The sequence below is a fragment of the Acinonyx jubatus genome, chromosome D3 (assembly GCF_027475565.1).
Source record: "Acinonyx jubatus isolate Ajub_Pintada_27869175 chromosome D3, VMU_Ajub_asm_v1.0, whole genome shotgun sequence".
Classification (NCBI taxonomy): Eukaryota; Metazoa; Chordata; class Mammalia; order Carnivora; family Felidae; genus Acinonyx; species Acinonyx jubatus.
The window spans coordinates 44,360,917-44,380,860 of NC_069392.1; the positions used below are offsets into that span (position 1 = coordinate 44,360,917).

A 19,944-nucleotide genomic window follows, 5' to 3' on the forward strand; every position below is an offset into this window, starting at 1 on the left:
GGAGGAAATAAAGCAAATAAAGGGAATCACTTTTGGGTGAAACCAAAATGCTCCCGTGGAGTGGCGTTTCAATTCCGAAACCCCTCACTCACAGATCTTTCTGCATGATGGAGACTGAAGGACAGAGAACCTCAACCACATTCTCCAACCCTGGGGAATGCTAAGCACCTATTCCCACAGTCTTCAAGATTTACTGCAGAACCAGCAGCAAGTGCAAACATTCACCCAAATTCCTCCCACCCCAACTCGACCCTCGGGAGAGAACAGGCTGTTGTTAATGTGTGCCCGTGGGGCCTAGAGATGTTTTCAAGGGAAATAGCTAGAACTCGCATTCCCATCTAGATTTCAGGGGCGACTTCCACACCCCTTACAAGAAATAATGGTATTTTTTTCCCCTGAATAGAAAAGAATGTTCGTGTAGAAAGTTGAAAAACACAAAAAAGAGATCTGAAAAAAGAAAATCTCAGAATCCTAAAATTTTTGGTGGTGAATCCTTCTAGGCTGCTTTTATGCATGTTTATGTTTATGGAATATATATGTAATGAAAAATAAAATGACTCTACATTTGCTAGATAAATTTTTTTTTTTTTTAGTTTATATATTTATTTTGAGAGAATGAGAGAGGGAAAGCAGGGGAGAAGCAGAGAGAGCTGGAAACAGAGGATCCGAAGCAGGACAGAGGATCTCTGACAGCAATGAGCCCAATGTAGGGCCCGAACCCATGAGCCAGAGATCATGACCTGAGCCGAAGTCAGACGCTGAACTGACTGAGCCACACAGGCGCCCCTAAATTGATTTTTTAAATTAACTATAGAACATGGATATGTTCCCACTTTATTCAATACTATCTCATATCAGCATTTGAAATGGCAATTTGAAATGGTTACATGAAAGGAGTACTATGATTTATTTAACCAATTTAAATTAATCCCCATTGCTGGACATTAATCCCAATTTTCTGCTATTAAAATTAATTCTTCTGAGGCATTTTTGTATAAACCTCAGTAATATGTCCTTTGGTGTAATTTAGGGGATGTTGAAATTCCAGGTCGCAGAACATGCCCATTTTAAAGGTTTTGGACATACAACTTTATTTATTTAAAAAAAATTTTTTTTAATGTTTGTTTATTTTTGAGAGAGAGAGAGAGTGGGGGAGGGGCAGAGAGCAAGGGAAACAGAATCCAAAGCAGGCTCCAGGCTCTGAGCTGTCGGCACAGAGACTGATGCGGGGCTCAAACTCACAGACCATGAGATCATGACCTGAGCCAAAGTCGGATGTATAACCGACTGAGCCACCCAGGCACCCCACTGACATGCAGTTTAAACATCAATTTTCAGTCTTCCTAGTCTTGCCAACATTGCAAGTTATTTTAATAAAAATACTTTGCCAATTTGATAAAAGAAAAACGTGACTTCACTGTGTTTTTACTATGAATTTACATGATTATTAATGACATTGAAGGGCTTTTTTCACTGTGTTTATTAACCATTTATATTTTTATTTTTGTTTTGACTATTTATATGCTTTCTTTAGGGGTTTTTTTGCAATACTTTTCTTTTTATTACTGATATAGAAGACCTTTTCAAATATTAAGGATAGTAACCCCCCCCCTTTTTTCTATTTTAGAGAGAGAGGGCACAAGAGGTGGGGAGAGGGGCAGAGGGAGAGAGAGAGAGAGAGAGACAGAGAGAGAGAGAGAGAGAGAATCTTAAGCAGGCTCCAAGCTCAGCCAGGAGCCTGATGCAGGGCTCAGTCCCACAACCCTGGGATCATGACCTGAGCCAATATCAAGACTTGGATGCTCAATTAACTGAGCCACCCAGGTGCCCCAGTAACCCTTTGTTAACATACTGGCAAGTTTTCCCTGGCTTGCTGTTTGCCTTAATTGTATTTGTGATTTTTTTTTTTAATGTACAGAAGTGTTTTTTCATGTTTTATGCAGTAGAAACTATATTAATCTTCCCTTTTGTTTTCTGACTTTGGTTGTATAGGCTTAAAAAGCTTTCTCTAAGTCCCACAGACTTTTGTCAATAAATCATAGCCATGTGCTACTATCTTAATAGCTCTTCCATTATTGTGAAGGCCAGGACCAGCTCTTTTTCTTACTTCCCCCTTAAGTGTCCTGCGTTTAGTTGAATACAATCCATTCACTAAAAACATATTTTAACTGAGCACCCACTGCATTCCAAATGTAAATGAATTAGACACCTGTACGCAACTGCTTCTTTGTGAATTTTCCCAGCAAATAACTGAATAATTAGCACATGTGACGAATACAGAGACCAGGGCAGGAAGGGAACTGGAGAAATTTTTAAAACTCCCTGACCCTTGAAAATTTAAAAAAAAAATTTTTTTTTTACGTTTATTTATTTTTGAGACAGAGAGAGACAGAGCATGAATGGGGGAGGGTCAGAGAGAGGGAGACACAGAATCTGAAACAGGTTCCAGGCTCTGAGTGGTCAGCACAGAGCCCGACGCAGGGCTCGAACTCACGGACCGCAAGATCATGACCTGAGTCGAAGTCAGCCGCTTAACCGACTGAGCCACCCAGGCGCCCCGAAAATTTAAAGTTCAATACACTTTTGAGGGGATTAAAGAGGCAAGGTTTCAACTTTAAAAAAAATTTTTTTTAACATTTATTTATCATTGACAGACAGAGAGACACAGAGCGTGAGCAGGGAAGGGGTAGAGAGAGGGGAGACACAGAATCTGAAGTAGGCATCAGGCTACTGTCAGCTGTCAGCACAGAGCCCAACACAGGGCTCGAACTCACAAACTGTGAGATCATGACCTGAGCTGAAGTCAATCACATAACCAACTGAGCCACCCAGGAGCCCCTCAACTTTTTTTTTTAATGTTTATTTATTTTTGAGAGAGAGAGAAAGTGGGGGAGAAGCAGAGAGAGAGAGGGAGACACAGAATCCGAAGCAGGCTCCAGGCTCTGATCTATCAGCACAGAGCCAAACACAGGGCTTGAACCCACGAATGAGTGGTGAGATCATGACCTGAACCCAAGTCAGATGCTTAACTGACTGAGCCACCCAGGCACCCTTGGAGAGGCAAGATTTATAAGAGACAAGTGAGTAACTGTAGTACAAGGGAGAAAGTAGAAGTAGGCTGTGAGATGGGTAAAAACTCTCATTGCTCACATGATGGGGATCAGGGAGGGCCTGTAGAGAAAATGGCATCTGAAGTGAGCTTTACAGGTAGAAATGAAGGAGAGAACACTCTTCCTCCTGCCCTTAAAGAGAAGAAGAAACAGGCACGGTTGACCCAATCTCTCCCTGTAGTACTATAAAAAAAGGTTTCCAACCCACAATGCCCAGAGGAGGGGCTCAGTGAAGAGAGTTGGCATGTCTTTATACTGCCTTTTGCATTTACAATTTGCTTCTGGTATTTGGGGGGGGGGGGTGTAGAAAATTTTCTTTGTTACATAGTTAAATCTTTTCAAATGGTGTGGCAGACTGTACTTTCCAAAGATGGCTGCACTAATATATATCCCATCTCACATGCTCTTCTTAGAAGGTGACTGTAACAGGCTTCATTGAGAGGTGGAGTCTCTGTTCTCTGCCATTGAACCTGGGTGGATCTCCATAATTGCCTCAACCAGTAGAATGTGGCAGAAGTGCTGTGGCATGACATCCAAGGCTAAGGCCTAAAAAGCACTGCTGGCTGGCTCTCCTTCTCTCTCTTGGGACACTTGCACTCTGAACACAGCCACCATATTCTGAGAAAGTCCAGGCCACACAGATTCCTGGTCAATAGCGCCAACCAGATTCCTGGTCAACAGCCAGACAAGTGAACAAGGAAGAGTTGGAGCTTATGATGTCATTTACATCTGAGATGATTATTGTGGCTTCTGGAGACTTGACTGGGGGGAAAGGGACAACAGATCAGGTGTGGAGGTAGGAAGAACAATAGGTTAAAGGCTTTAGCCATAACCCAGGACAGAGATGATGTGGTTTGGATTAGGGTTATAGCAGTGAAATAGGTAAGAAGTAGTCCTATTTGGGAAATGCTTTGAATGTAGAGTTTATGGGATTTGCTAATGGACTGGATGGGAGTTGGGAGGGAAAGAGAGGAGTCACTGATGATATCTAGATTGTTAGCCTGAGAAGTTAGGTATTGGGTCAGTGATGGTGTGTCATTTATTGAGATGAAAACACCTAAGGAAAGAGTAGCTTTTCAAGGCAAGATAAGTCATTAATTTGATCCTGGGAATGTTCTATGAGAAGCCTGTTAGATATCCAAGTGGAAAAGTGAAACAAATGGTGGGAAATGTGAGTCTAGAGCCTTGAGAGGCCTTAGCTGGAGATACAAACATGGGAGTCATGGCATATAGATGGTGTTCCAGATACAATAGCTGTGTAATAAATGACCTCAAGACTTAGCTTAAAACAGCTATTTCATTTGCCCACCAATCTATGGGTTAAGAATTTAGGGCAGGGCTGGGGCGCCTGGGTGGCTCAGCCAGTTAAGTGACTGACCATCAGTTTCAGCTCAGGTCGTGATCTCACAGTTCATGAGATCAAGTCCCACATAGGGCTCCATGCTGACTGCACAGAGCCTACTTGGGATTCTCTCTCTCTCTCTCTCTCTCTCTCTCTCTCTCTCTCCTCCTCTCTCTCTCTGCCTCTCCCTCCTCTCAAAATAAATAAAGAAACTTAAAAAAAATTTTAAGGCAGGGCACAACAGGAATGTTTAGCCTCTATGCCACAATGGGGTCTCAGCTTGGAAGACTTTAAGGCTGGAGGCAACACGTAAGGTGGGTTTGGAATCACTTGGAAGCATCTTTATTCACAAATCTGCCAATTCAGGCTGGCTAGTTACTGGGACCTGAGCAGAGGTGGTCAACTGGACTACTCATAGTGGCTTGTCTATGTGGCTTGGGCTTCCTTACAGCATGGAAGCCTTGGGATGGCTGGACTATGTACATGGCAGCTCAGGGCTCCATAAGTGAGTGTACCAATGAACAAGGCAGAAGCTGCATCACCTTACCTAACTTAACTTTGAAAGCTATGCAGCACCCTTTCCACTCCATTCTACAGGCTACAAGACAGTCAGTAACAGCCTGTCTAGATTCAAAGTAAGTGGCGAGGTGGGTAGATATAGATCCCTTCTCTTGATGGAGGAATGTGAAGATTACATTATAGAAGAGCATGTAGGATGGAAATGTTTTTGTGGACAATCCTGGGAAATACAACTTACTACAGATGGTAATTGTTTAGGGCTTTGCAATTTGATGAGATCACTTAAGAAGCAAATGTAGACCAAAGAGGTCCAGGACTGAGGCCTGGGCACCCAACATTTAGAGAATGGGAGGAAGAGGAGCCAGTGGGTAGAAGGAAGCTTAGAGCAAAAGTCATTTTTTGCAGCAACTGCTCCTCCTTCCTTATGAAATTCCTTAGGAAGTGGGGTCAGGGCAAGTTCTTGCATTGGCCAGCAGTTGCTACATGGGGCCAGAAACAGCCCTCCCCAGTGGGCACTGCCTAGGGGCTCAGCTGAGCCCAACTCCTCAGCCCCACCAAGGTGATCAGTCAGTACCGCTGGTTCCTGCAATTTCTCAGTCTTCCAAAACACACGCAAGGAGGGGAGGGTAGTGTCCATAGACCCTTCCTGTGGAGATGCGGTTGCCCAAGTCCAGAGAAACCCTTCTTTTAGAAAACCATTTTTGACCCTTCTTCAAGAGCTAAAGAAGCCTCCATTTCGCTCAACTTCAAAGAAAACTTAACATCCAAACAGTAGCATCTGGATTTAGATTTAACTTGACTTCAGTTTCCTTTAAAAGTATTTGGCGAATGTTGTCTCAAGTCTTGGAGAATTTCCTCAACCAAGAGAGTCCAAAGGTAATGATGCTTTCACCTCCAGGAAACTCAACCGCCAGAAGTTCCCTAAATGGCAGGTCCCAGGGAACAACACAAAATAATTAAGTCCCTCTTCTCAAAGACCTTGCTATAATAGTTAAAATAAACAGTCTGTGTGTTAGAGTTGGAAGTTCTGTTATTATATAGCTGTCTTGCTGAAATGGGTTCAAACCTCTACAGAGTTATAAAGAATGAGGCGCGTGCTGCTCCTTTAATGTTGTTCTTGCTCATGCAAATGACGCCCTATTACACCCAGCAATGCTTAACTACTAGGTTAAAAACAACCACATAGCAATTTGGACCTCTCCAGGGGGTGGAGTAGGTACCCTCACTGCTTTGTGGTTTTATGCAATTCGTATACTGTATACAAGAAGACTTGACCTGGGGCAGGCAGTAAGAAATGTGTAATTAGAAACACTTCCCAAGGAAATTACGATGACAAGTCAAGGCTTGAGGATTTCCGCAGGAGCCTGGAGCCGCAGATATTCATTATAGGTACTTGGAAGGCACAGCCGCCAGGCTGAAAACCGTGTCTAATTGCTGTGCGGCTGGATGCAGGCACCGAGGACCGCCCAGGGCCGCCCAGAGCCAGAAATGGTGTCTATGGCAACACAACACTCCATTTTTAAACTTTTCACTGCATAAAAAGAAATTGCTTACATTTTCCTTATTCTCTTTTTCTTCCTACCAATTTCAGAGTTTGTACCAGCGGTGAATCCCCTCTAGGTCTAGCATTTCCTGGTAACTAATGACTTTCTGGGTGAAACGCTTTTGGCTTTACCTCCAACCAGCCATTAATTACTGCCCCAGGAAGCATTTTCCAATCAAATTATTGTTTAACCAAAAATAAAAGAAAATGGACTTTTACTGCTGTCAACAACAATGATCAACTCTCCCTCTGAGTCTAAATGGGAATCGTGGCAGTTTTAAATTTAGGAAGTGTCCCTCTGGGGGCCAGTTAAGAAAGGCTTTCTCTAGATACAGCAAAGTTGCTCTGGGTGCCCTTGAGGACCTTTGGCTGTGGCCCCAGAGGATGCTGACCCACAGGCAGGAAGGATCAGGAAAGTTACACATGCACACCACCCCACCACCCCTGCTCCTGGGTCCCCAGTCATTCTTTGTCAGTGTCCTTCTAACCTTGCTGTTAAGGCAAATGCCCTAAATGCTTCTATGGGAGTGTCTGAGAGGAAGGATTGCTTCCATGAGCAGTGGATATGTAAAATCTGCATGCAGAGGGCACCTGGATGGCTCAGTCAGTTAAGTGTCTGACTCTTGATTTCAGTTCAGCTCAGGATGTCATGATTTGTGAGTTCAAGCCCCACATCGCACTCTGTGCTGATAGTGCAGAGCCTGCTTGGGGTTCTCTCTCTCCTCCCTCTGTCTCTGCCTCTCTCCCACTGGGTCTCTCTGTCTCTCTCAAAATAAATAAACTTAAAAAAAAATCTGCACACATGATAATAGTCACACCTCTTGAGTACCGACAACATGCCAGGCAGGTGCTGTGCCCCATGGTTTACACACATCATCTGGAGTGAGCTCCATCAGGCCCCAAAGGGAGAGTACAGTCATTATTCCTGTTTCACAGATGGGGAAACTGAGATTTAGAGAGGGTAACTTGGCCAAGATCCACCATATCCTGGTGAGTAGCAGAGCCAGAACTTGATTCCCAGTCTTTCCATCATAGCCTTAGCTTTTTACTTGTTTTCTTAATTTTGTTATCTATGTTTCCTCTAATTTATTATTATCTACATTATATGTGTGGCAAAATACACATCGCATAAAATTTACCATCTTAAGATTTTTATTTAAAATTTTTGTTTAATGTTTACTTATTTTTGAGAGAGAGAGTGCAAGTGGGAGAGGGGCAGAGAGAGAGGGAGACAGAGGATCTGAAGTGGGCTCTCTGCTGTCAGCATGGAGCCTGATGCGGGGCTCAAACCCATGAACCATGAGATCATGCCCTGAGACAAAGTCAGTCGCTTAACCGACTGAGCCACCCAGGGCCACCCATCTTAAGCATTTTAAAGTGTGCATGAAGTACACTCGGTGGCATGAAGTACATTCGCTTTGTTGTGTGGCCATCACCGCCGTCCATCTCCTGAGCTCTTTTCCATCATGCAGAGCTGAAACTCTGTCCCCATGAAACAACAGCTCCCCATTCCCTCTTCCCCCACATCAGCCCCTGGCAACCACCATTCCAGTTTCTGTCTCTCTGAATTTCACTACTCTAGGTAGTGGGTTTTTGCGGTATTTTCTAAACTGCTTCTTTCACTTAGCATACTGTCCTTAAGGTCTATCCACATTGTAGCGTGCATCAGAATTTCCTTTTCTAAGGCTGAATAATATTCCATTATCTATATACAACATATTTGTTTGTCATTCACCCACGGGGGGACCACTAGGTTGCTTCTTTTGGCTGTGTGGCTATTGTGAATAATGCTGCTGTGGTTAACTCTTAACCACTAAGACACATTGAGACTTTGAGTGACTCTTAAAGGGGGGCACACGACCCACGGACTGCCTGACACCACTAACCTGCAGACCGGCCAAGTACCATGCAGTCGGCCCATCAGCCTATTCCAGAAGGCGCCACCTTGCTGGCAGGGGAAAAAGGTGGCTGAGGCCAGAACGTCCTCTGGGTTAGCCAACTGGAGCTCCACAGCGCCACACTGGCACACCCGATGAGGAACTTGGGTGTTCACTTCCAGTCTGTATCCCTGAGACTTACATTCTGGGGAAGACAAGGGCTTTCCAATCCTAACTTCTCAGTCCAGACTTGACTGCAGGATTCTCCAGCTGGACCAGAGCCTGTTCTGGGACACCACGGGCTCATCTGCCAGCCCCTTGCTGGCTCCCAGCGGGGTTGAGTGGTGGGCAGTGTTCCCCTCCCAGGGGGCACTGCCACAGGGGCTTTGTGGGAATGTGAGGGGCATTCCTGGTGGCCATATGGTCTGGTTTGGGTGCACTACTGATATTTAATCTGTGGGGCCAGGGACACAAGCCTCCCTGCCATGTGTGAGGCAGTGGCCCACAACAAAAAACTGTTTTGCATCCTGAATCACTTTCAACCGTCTCATTAAAATGTATCTTGTAAGTGAAAACCTCATTATAATTATCTGAGCCTAAAACCTAATTATGTTTTACAAATGAACACACAGACATTTTGCCTGGTTTTTTACATGCACCAGATTTTCCAGGAATGCAACTATTGAGTACATTGAGGGAGACTATGTTTATTATACTTGGAACTTTACTTAGAGTTGTTCACCATTTTGTAAAATCATGGCAATGCCATTCCTAGTATTTGAGTTAAAAAAAAAAAGCATATACAACCTTATCAGTTACATTAAAAAAATTTTTTTAACATTTATTTATTTTTGAGAGACAGAGAGAGGCAGAGCATGAGTGGGGAGGGGCACACACACACACACACACACACACACACACACAGAATCTGAAACAGGCTCCAGGCTCCAAACTGTCAGCACAGAGCCCGATGCGAGGCTGGAACCCACGGACGAGGAGATCATGACCCGAGCTAAAGTTGGAAGCTTAACCAACTGAGCTACCCAGGCACCCCTGTTGGGTTTTGTTTGTTTGCTTGTTTGTTTGTTTGTTTGTTTTAAGAGACACAGGGAGAGAGAGGGAGGAGAGAGAGAATCCAGAGCAGAGTCCGCACTATCAGCACAGAGCCCGACGTGGGGCTCACACTCACAAACCATGAGATCATGACCTGAGCCCAAATCGAGAGTCAGACGCTTAAGCGACTGAGCCACCCAGGCTCCCCTATCACATACATTTGAATTGCCACATTCAGGAGAGTCTACCTTTAGGGGCAAGCATCCAACACAGTTTTTAGGTCTTCCAGTGTAGTCCTGCCCTAGCATATACATATTGAAATATACATTGTGTTATTAACATTTTCTAGTCTTTTATTTCTTCTTTATTTTACATTCAAGGCCATTACATCACTTTTACTTTTAAACATTATATGAGTCGGTCGATTATATTAGAACACAACTCTTTGTCCAAAACTCCTGGGGCCAGATATGTTTCAGAATTTTCCAGATTTTAGAAAAGTAGTGTGGTGCACATATATTATTATTATATAACCCCTCAGCGAGGTCTGGAACAGCATCCTCTAATCAAGCACACTAATATTTCTCCAGCAAAACATATAAATAGACATTTAGCGTGGGATGAATAAAGTCTATACGAAGCTTCAGATGAGCTGAGGGCAGGTTTTGCTGACAAAATAAAAAAAAACTGCTTTGGATTTTCAACACTTTTTGGATTCTGGATAAGAGATTACAGGCTTCTATTACAAGTGGCTCTCACTTTGGCCATAAGGAAGGGGAATCATGAGGCAGAGGTGCTGGATCTGATAGGCTGAGACCACAGCTCCACCCACCACTCAAAGTCCGTTTCCTGGGGTTGGGGGTCTCCACCCTACCCCTGAGCTTCTCCCCTTCCCAAACCTCCTCTACGTTCAAGTGAATGTGGCCTGATTATTTTCTTTCCTGTCTGTCAGTTCCTGGACCTTTGTAAAATAACTTTGTCAGGTAACCGCCACCCTAGGTGATGCCCGAGGTGCCTGGCCACATGTGATTACTGCTCCCAGCGGGGCAGGTGGGAGTCCTGTGTGTTCAGCTCTGCTGGCCTTCCCAGCCAGCCTCCCCCACTTCCACTGTCATCCCAAAGGTAAGCTGTCCTCCGTGCCGGAAATGCCTGCTTTATCCCCCTTGCCTGCTGGGTGAGGATTCCTTTTTAAGCCGATTCATGGGACTTCCCCAAAGCCTCCCAAGGGCGTCTGTCCCTCCCTCAGGTGAGATCCTGTAACTCTTGATACGTTCATTCATTACATCAACAGTGTCGACTATGTGCCAGGCACTGGGCTGGGCTGAAGAATGTGGGCCCTGTAGAACCTTAGATTTCACAGGGTAACGTGTCCCAGGGCCCTGCTTAGCGCGTAAGACACTCATCGGCCTTCTGTTCTTGCCAAGGGAGCGGAGGTCCCGTTTGGTGCTGCCCCAGCAGGAGCAGTTCCGTTCCCACAGAGACAGGAACTCACACTTGTGGCACAGCTACTTTTGTGCCAGACGCTCCACAAAGTTCTCTTCTCTTCAGAAAGGGGACGCTTGCTGGTGTGTGCCCAGGGGACAGAGTCCCAGGGTAAATGGGCTGTCTTTCTAGAATGCTAATTTCACTCAAAGATTTGAGAGGGAAAGTTAATTAGTGTAAGGTAAGTAATTTAAGACATTTTTACATTAAATCAGTTGTGGAGAGATTATGGAGCAGGATGCTAAATTAACACATTTTTCCCCCCTCAATGTATTATTTGAAGAGGTAATACATGCATGAAACACAATCTGAAAAGTATAAAAAAGAGTTTAGAATGAAAATGTAGCCCTCTGTTCTCCAACCACCTGGCTTTATTCCCAGGAGGCAACCAGTATTCCCAGATTCCTGGGAATCCTCCAAGAGATAATCTAAACATAGTACAAGTAAATACCTATGTATATGGTTGTTTTTTTGTTTTGTTTTGTAAAAAATGATAGCATAAAATACACACTGCTCTGCAGTGTGCTTTTTTTCAGATAACACTACATCTTGGAGAGCTTCTCATAACATGTTCATCAAGAATTATGTCATTATTGTAACAGCTGCACAATATCTCATTGTATGGATGTGCCAGAATTTGTAAACCAGCCCTATGATGGTTATTTCCAATATTTTCCTATTATATACAACACTACAACAAATATGACCGTGAATATTCTTCATTTGTACCTGTGTTAGTGTGTCTGTAGGAAGAATTCCTAGACGTGGATCACAGGGTATGCTATAGGGTCCACTAGCCCTCAGAAGAGCTCTTCCTGGGGCGCGTGGGTGGCTCAGTCAGTTAAGCGTCTGACTTTGGCTCAGGTCATGATCTCATGGTCCACAAGCCTGAGCCCCGTGTCCGTCTCTGTGCTGACAGCTCAGAGCCTGGATCCTGCTTCAGATTCTGTGTCTCCCTTTTTCTACTCCTCCCCCGCTCACACCTCTGTCTGTCTCTCTTTGTCTCTCTCTCTCAATCAAAAGTAAATAAACATTAAAAAAAAAAAAGAAGAGTCTTCCAATCTACACTATATCAGAGCATCTGTTTCCTCCTCCCTTAGCCAATACAATAGACAATGATGTGTTCTCAAGCTTTCTGACCTTGGCCAATCTGATATGTAAAAACATGTATCTTGGTAGAATTTTTTTTTAAGTTTATTTATTTTGAGAGAGAGAGAGAGAGAAAGCACTTGAGTGTGCTTGCTAGTCTGAACAGGGTAGGGGCAGAGAGAGAGGGAAAGAGAGGATCCCAAGCAGGGTATGTGCTCTCAGTGTAGAGCCCACCAAGAGGCTCAATCTCATGATCCACGAGATCGTGACTTGAATAGAACCAAGAGTCAGACGCCTAACCGACTGAGCCACCCAGACACCCCTCTCGTTAGAATTTTTACTTGCTTTTCTAAAATTATGGAGATGTTTGAGTATCTATCTTTTTAAGTAATCTCTGTGCCCAATGTGACACTCGAACTCACAACCCTGAGATCAAGAGTTGCATACTCCACCATCTGAGCCAGCCAGGCACTCCTCTTTTTTTTCTTAATAGTTGAGACTCATTTGTATTTCTCTTTTTAAAAAGATTTTATTTCAGGGTCACCTGGGTGGCTTGATCAGTTAAGTGTCTGACTTGATCTCGCCATTTGTGAGTTTGAGCCCTGCATCGGGCTCTGTGCTGACAGCTCAGAGCCTGGAGCCTGCTTCAGAATCTGTGTCTCCCTCTCTCTCTGCTCCTCCCCTGCTCTCCCTCTCTCTCTCTTTCTCAAAAATAAACACAAAAAAATTTAATGAAAGATTTTATTTCATTTATTTCATTTATTTTTTGAGTTTTTTAGTAATCTTTACACCCAGTGTGGGACTCAAACTCATGATCCTGAGATTAAGAGTTACACATTCCACCGAAAGAACCAGCCAGGTACCCCAAGACCCATTTGTATTTCTTATTCTGGGAACTGTTTTTGTTGTTGTTGTTGTTTCATATCATTTGCCCATTTTTCCATTGGATTGTTGGCTTTTTTCTTATCAATATTTAGGAAAGGTAACTTGTGATTTGAATTACAAATATTTCACTCCAGTATGTCTGTCTTTTGATTTAGTTTGTCTTTTGGTCCCCTCTTCCCATATAGTCAGTTATAATTTTATTTTTTGGTAGAATTTACCTTTGCATTTACAGCTTCTTGTTGTTGTTTTTAATGTTTATTTATTTTTGAAGGAGAGAGAGAGAGAGAGACAGAGCATGAGTGGGGGAGGGGCAGAGAGAGAGGGAGACACAGAATCCCAAGCAGGCTCCAGGCTCTTAGCTGTCAGAACAGAGCCTGATGCGGGGCTTGAACCCATGAACTGTGAGATCATGACCTGAGCCGAAGTTGGACCCTTATCCAACTGAGTCACCCAGGCACCCCTATAACTTCTGGGTTTTATTCCATTCTTAAAGAGGCTTCTCCCCTAACTGAGGTGATTAAAAAAAACTCTCATTAATTCATGCCGCCAAAAACGTACTGAGGTCTGACTCTGCCGAGCACTGCTCTAGGTATGAGAGTCACAATGCTCAACTAAACAAACCGTCAGTACATGTTCTGAGTTCTTTTGCTAAGGCGTTTAGTACTTTCCCTAAGTACTTTCATGGTTTCACATTTGCAATGAAATCTTTCTTCTGTTGGGAATTTAATTTGGTATAAACTGTGAGGGATCTTTTTTTTCCTTCCCAACTAGCAACTGTGTTGTCTCAATATCATTGCCTAAATAATTTCTTTCCTTTACTGATTTGAGATGTCAGTTCTATCATATGCTAAATTACCATAGCTCATGCATTTTTAAACCAAAAAGAGGACCTCAAAGAAATGTCCTGCTTCAAGCTTCACCAACGGGCCCCTCTTTTTTTAATTTTTCTTAATGTTTGAGACTCATTTAGGAGTTCTCTCTTCTGTCTGTAGGAGCACTTGGTGGGAAGTTTGAGTATCACTGACATTTTTTAAAGTCTTCTTTGATCTTCAAATAAGAACCTCCAAGATAGATAGTGTATCTCCATTTTCCAAGCAAGAAAATTAAGCCTAGAGAAATTAAGAAAGTGCCCCAATAGGCTAGAACCCTACTGTTTTATCTTCCCCTCGCTTCCCTTCTGGGAATTGGCTGCGCCCTACCCCCCCCCCCCCCCCCACCGTCCATCGCCTCCAACTGCCGACACCTGTTGGCCAAGCTCAGGGGGCCAGGGCCTGCTCCCACAAGATTTGCCGATCAGTCTTTCTTCATATGCTTGAAATGGAAACCTAGAGGGGCCAGGCTCTGTGAGTTATACAGGGGGGTATCTACGATAGGCCGCATTTCTTGCCCATGGAGAGAAGCAGAGGATCCTAATCTGTAGAAGGAGATGGAGCCTGAATCAGGATCCCTAGAAGGTTGGGCAAGAAAGGGCGAGTGCCCAAGCATTCATCCCCACGGTTCTCTGTGCACCTGGCTGGGCTTTAGCTGCTTCCCTGTTGTGTTCCTCCAGACTCTTTCCCAAGATTTTTAGAATACATTCTCCTTAAGCTGCTTTGACAAGGGATCCCAGGAAATGGCTGAACCTGGTCTGATCCCAGAAGGGTTTCTTTTTCAAGCATCAACAGGAGCACATCCCAAACAGGGGCCAGAATGCTGTTTCTGCTTCGAGTTGTGTCTCACAGGGCAAATGGAGTGTGTGATTGGCCAGCGCAGGGGCTCCAGTGGCCAGTGTTCTCAGCCAGGCACCCTGTGAGCCCATCTGTAACCACGTTGAAGACTGTGCCAGTGCAAACCTAAAGCCTACTTCTTTTTCAGGGTGATAAAGACCAATAAAGTTGTGATTTAGAAAAATATCTTCTTAGCTTTTCCATTAGGACACTGTGTGGTGTAGGACAGGAACTCATGCCGAAATTTAGCCAGCATTTTACGCTCTCATGTATTCTCTTCTCCCTAGAGTAGTCTTGGTTCTTTCAGGAATTACAGCTGCCCCCCCCCCCCCACCCGGCCGTTGGAAATCTGGAAGCCAGTTTCTCCTTAATGTCTCTTGCATTTGACCCTTCTTTTCCATTCCCTCTGCCAATTCCAAGTTTTACTGCCTGTTGTAACAGAGTCCTAATGTTATTGCCACTGTGCCTTTGCATGACCCCAAATGTCCCATCTCACTTGTATACTGCAGTCCAAGTTCAAATATCACCTTCTCTGTGGGGCCTCTTTGACCCCTGGGATTCTTCTGTCCCCTGCTGACGCAGGCCTCCACCCTAAGATGTTACAGAAGGAACTATCCAGGGATCAGCTGTGTGACCAGAGGCACGTCACCATGCTTAACTTTTTTGAGCCTATTTCTTCATCCAACAGACAGGATAAATAGCAGGGGTGTGGTGAGAATTTGATAAACTAGTATGTAGAAATGACCATTTCAGGGCTTGCACATAAAAGGGAACCCACCTTTGTTCCCTTTGCTCTGCTTCCCAGTTTTTTCAGCAAGTTGTCAACTCTTTGAGGCCTCTGCTCTTAACTTACTCTGAGTACCTAGCAGAGAGCAGGACATAGAGCAGGAGCCCAATGCTTGCTGAATGGATAAACATATAAATGGAAGAATGAATAGAAAATCCCCTCCGTTCCTTCACACTCTTTGTTCAACCCCATATGCACATCTGCCAAATTAATCCTCCATCAATTTGGCTTTCAACATACAATGTTACTTCTTGTTTAAAAATCCTCTATGGTTCTCTACTACCTATAGATTAAAATTCCTTATTTCATGTATTTATTTATTTATTTAAAGATTTTATTTTTTATTTTTATTACTTTTTGAGGGGGAGGGGAGAGGAAGAGAAAGAATCTCAAGCAGGCTCCACACCCAGCACGGAGTCCAACGAGGGGCTCAATCTCATGACCCTGGGATCACCACTGAGCCAAAATCAAGAGTCAGATGCTCAACCAACTGAGCCACCCAGATGCCCCTAAGATTTTATTCATAAGTAACCTCTACACCCAACATGGGGTTCAAATTCACAACCCCAAAGTCAAGAGTCATATGCTCTATCCACCGAACCCGCCAGGCGCCTTCAGATTTCTTATTTCAGATGTGGGGGTTCTCATGACCTGGCCTTGTATACTGGTTTCAACCTCATATCCCATTATTCACCGCCACAGCTCTTTTAAAGTAGCTGTTCTGGCAGGTCCACTCATTGCCAGCCGCTTCCAAAAAGCCTTTCCTCTCTGATCCTTCATTCACACTTGGTCCCCTCACCAAAAGGCATTTCCTTCTCTCTGACTACCACGTCCTACCCTAGCTTTAGAGAAAGCTAGATGTCACCAAATATCCCTAAAGAAACTGAAAAAAGTCCCCAATAATTCCACCATTTGTTTGGGCACATTTTATTCCAGAACTTAGTTCGATGCATTGAAAAATATTTTTTTTTGTTAATTGAGAATAAGCAGTTCCTATAATGACCACATGCTTATTTATACTTAGATAAGCAAAAAGAAGCAAATAAAAATCATCATAATCCTGCTAGCCAGTGATTTAACTTCTGGTCACAATGTAGCCTTTAGACACGTCTTAGTATTTAAAACAACAATCCCATTCATTGAGGTTCAATTGAGATATTGTAATCTATCTGGTTTCTATTCTGCTTTATTTGGTTAGCATTGTTTCAAAAAACATTTTTCATGTCATTAAGAAAGCTTAGTAAAGATAATTTTTTCAAAAATAGAAGCACAATATCCCATTGTTTAAGTAAACCATAATTTACTTAGTATTTCCAATGTTCACATTGAGGGTTTCTTTTTTCAAGTTTTCTTCACTTAAAATAATGCTGCAATGAATATTTTTGTGCATAAATCTTTGACCTTATTTCTCAATAGCTTCTTAGGATTATTACAATAACTACATTTCTGGGACGCCTGGCTGGCTCAGTCAGTAGGGCATGCAACTCTTCATCTCAGGGTCTTGAGTTAAAGCCCCATGTTGGGCATGGAGCCTACTTAAAAAAAAATAAAAAATAAGGGCGCCTGCGTAGCTTAGTCGGTTAAGCATCCAACTCTTGATCTCGGCTTAGGTCATGATCTCACAGTTTGTGAGTTCCAGCCCTGCATCAGGCTCTGTGCTGACAGCATGGATCCTGCTTGGGATTCTCTGTCTCCCTCTCTCTCTGCTTCTCTCTCTCTCAAATAAATAAATAAACATTAAAAAAAAACAACAACAGCTACATTTCTGGAGTTTACTATGTACCAAGCATTTACTGAATTGTTAGCATATTGAATATTGTAGATATTCCCATTTCACAGATGACAATGTTGAAGCACAAATCAATTACATGCTCTCTATGCTCAAAGCCATGATAGTAGGGCGAAAATTTAACCAAGGCAGTATGACTCCAAAGATCATGCTTTCAATCATGAACTTTTTAAAACTCTTCATACATATTGTTGCCAGACTTTTCAGAAAGGTTGTTCCAATTGATGCGACCAGCAGTATGGGTACCCATCACTCTCAATCATCCCTCTTCCGTGATTGCCAGGTATTTGCATCGTGTGCCATGTGCTGTTGCTTCATGATGTTTGCCCATTTAACAGTCAAGGTTACTGTGCCAGTTCGTCCAGCTGAACTTCCCAGTGGCAGGCAAAGTGATGCCCTGTCCCCCAGAATCTGGCCACATCCATCCCACTCTGATGTGAGAATGGCCTGAACAAATGCAAACACTAAAAAATAATGCTTTTATGCCTGGAGACGTAGAGCCCCATAGGCCCGCCTGTTTGTTCGGAGTGGACAGGAGCCTTCCTCTGGCGGCCCGTGCATGCAGACCATATGTCAGTTGCATGTTCTGCCCCTGTGATTGCATGAGAAGTGCTTTCTTCTTTGTCCATGGGCTGGCTATACATGCATACTGGTATAATAAAAAATTTATTCTTTTCAGATGATAAAGCTAAGCGTTTGCTATGATTTAAGTATAAAGGTAATACTACAGGGGCGCCTGGGTGGCTCAGTCGGTTAAGCAGCCGACTTCGGCTCAGGTCATGATCTCGCTGTCCGTGAGTTCGAGCCCCGCGTCAGGCTCTGTGCTGACCGCGCAGAGCCTGGAGCCTGTTTCGGATTCTGTGTCTCCCTCTCTCTCTGACCCTCCCCCATTCATGCTCGCTCTCTCTCTGTCTCAAAAATAAATAAACGTTAAAAATTTAAAAAAAAAAAAGGTAATACTACAAAGAAAATTCAGTGTGTTTCTTTAAAATGCTAATACTATAAAAACTCCACAGTTGGATGATGGGTGGCATGATGGGCAAGAACAATACCCTTTTGGAAGACTGAGGACATCTCACGGAAGCATCTGAAATGTATTTTCCTAACACAGTCCGATGCTAGGTTTCTACCATGTCCTCCTCTGCCCACTAGCTCAACAGTGTGCTTCTCTGGGGTTCCTTGTATCATGACAACAGCCAGCACTCAATCACCCACTATGGGCTGGACACTTGGGAAGTGTTTTACACACACTCTGATTCTAATCTGCACAATTACCATGCAAAGCAGATAGGATGTGCTTCAGCCTTGAGATGGAGAAGTTGAGGCTCAGGTGTCACAGAGTTAGTGAGAGAGTTGGGATCTGCAAACTCAAGCCTATGCCCTTCCCATGGTGGGCTGGCAGGATAGGCCACTTCACCCTAGACGGTTATCCCTTCTTGCTCACAGTTTGCTGGGCTGTATCCAGTGGAGATTTCTGATGGATCAGAGGAATTTGAAGAGAAAATGCATCTGCATATTGTCTTTGGATATCTACTCTAAACATATAGTGGAGATGAGGAAGAGTTACTGAAACACATCTCCCCAGATTAACGAGGTATTTAAATCCATTCTTGGCTTGAACTATTGTCCTTAACAAATTAGTAACACAGGCTTACCTGACTGTCCTTACAGTCCATGGACATGCCCCATCACCTATTTTTCTCAACTTCTCATGCAAACTGCAAGAGCCTGGAGGCCCTACATCATCTTAGGCAGGGACTGCAGTAAAATATTCTCCTTCGTTCTTCCACATAGTGCGAGGGGTCTGGAGGTAAAATGGTCTTATGTGGACCTAGGCCTAGGTGTGGACAATGTCAGAGACTGCCAGTACCAAGCACTGAGGGAAGGGCAGGACCTCAGGCAGGACAAGGAGACTTGGAAGTTGGCCCTATGTCAAGAAGTGGCAGGAACACAGTCTCCCCTGGGCATCTCTTGTGTAGGGAGAGGAGGAGGTCTTAGGTGGGTGGTGGTAGGGGCAAAGGTTGAAACAGCCTCAGTTCCAGGAGGTTTGCTGGAGGTTAGTTGAACCCTGTGCATACAGCCCTTTCTTTTAAGTACTTTGATGTATTTTTGGTGACAATATGGATGTGGCTTTCTCTGCCATTAGTTTGAGGGCTCCAGGACAGGATCGTAGCCTGTTCTCCTTGGCACTCACAGAACCTAACCCAGAACCTAGCAGGGGATTGCCATTTAGGAAATACTGGAAGGAGGACTATGAGCAAGTCACAATTTGTAAGCTGCTATCTATGGCTCTATGTTACTCACTGACTTCAATTCTTCATTAAATATCCCTGAGCTTCTAGTCAAGTCTCTCTCTCTCCCTCTTTTAAGTATGCTTCACGCCCAGCACAGAGCCCCACGTGGGGCTTGAACACCCTGATATCAAGACCCGAGCTGAGCTCAAGAGTCAGACACCCGACTGACTGAACCACCCCGCCTAGTCAAGTCTTATTTAAGTGTTGCATCTGGTCTCAGATGTCTTGGAGAAATTAAGGAAGGAAATTAAAGTATCTATGTCAAATTGTCAAGAGGAAAACAATGATACCCCCATCTCCCTCCCTTTCTCTTTGGCCAACAGAAATGATCAGAAGTCCCCATGGGGAAGGTAAATTTCAGGGAGAAGAGCTGGGGCGCTGAGAACGACCTCTTGGGCATTCTCCATTTCTAGTCTTGGCGATCTAACTTTGATTTGATGGAGGCCAGCAGCAGGTTTCTCACTGGCA

The 19,944-nt window shown here is 43.9% G+C and overlaps 1 long non-coding RNA gene across 2 annotated transcripts in view; it reads left to right on the forward strand.

The window, feature by feature from the left end:
• Positions 1–12,726, forward strand: part of LOC128312448 (uncharacterized) — a 63,252-nt gene extending 50,526 nt beyond the window's left edge. Inside the window, exon 3 of one of the 2 annotated variants that reach the window (XR_008291791.1) lies at positions 10,444–12,726. This is a non-coding gene — a long non-coding RNA (uncharacterized LOC128312448). Of the gene's footprint in view, positions 8,713–10,443 lie in introns of those variants that run through there. The other variant, XR_008291790.1, reaches the window with a different exon arrangement.
• The last annotated feature ends 7,218 nt before the right edge of the window (positions 12,727–19,944 follow it).